Source organism: Limulus polyphemus, unplaced genomic scaffold (assembly GCF_000517525.1).
Source record: "Limulus polyphemus unplaced genomic scaffold, Limulus_polyphemus-2.1.2 Scaffold267, whole genome shotgun sequence".
Classification (NCBI taxonomy): domain Eukaryota; kingdom Metazoa; phylum Arthropoda; class Merostomata; order Xiphosura; family Limulidae; genus Limulus; species Limulus polyphemus.
The window spans coordinates 728,677-729,350 of NW_013665877.1; positions in this window are offsets into that span (position 1 = coordinate 728,677).

The following is a 674-nucleotide window of genomic DNA, read 5'->3' on the forward strand; positions in this document are numbered from 1 at the left end:
TAATAACTTGTGACCACGCTGTATAAGCTGTTTATTTCATTAGTTATTTGTTTTTCGGTTAACACCGTACGCTATAATTATATAACACAAATAAAATAAAAGACCTTTCATGCGTGTTTTAATTGGACTATTAATATTTTATTACATATTTGTAATTTTTATTTATTTAAATTCGCGCTTTCCAGTCGCTCAGTTGCAAGTCTGAGGGCTTAAAACACTAAAAACCGAGTTTCGATACCCGTGTCGGGCATAGTACAGATAACACTTGGTGTAGCTTTGTACTTAACACCAAACAAGCATAAACATTATTTCATTTGTTATAGTTTGTCTTCATTAACATTAGGTATTTCTGTACTATATATACGTACAAGTCCTGCCACTCGACTATATAGCTAAATTCTAATATGTGTAATAGTAATTTATCCTGAATGTTAAATTCCTCTAATGTTTCTGTGTAAGAAACAATTATTTTTAAGCGGTTTGTAAGTTACATTCTGCAGGGAATTTTATTACAGATTTTACATAATATTTAGTTAGAGCGGTATATCAAATTGGCTATATTAGTTCTGATTTTTGTAGCTAGTTTTAGTCTGAAATTAATGATAACACAGGACTGCGAATTTAAAATTTATAAACGTTTTAGTTTTAATAACGGAACTTCCATAATTCAGCTA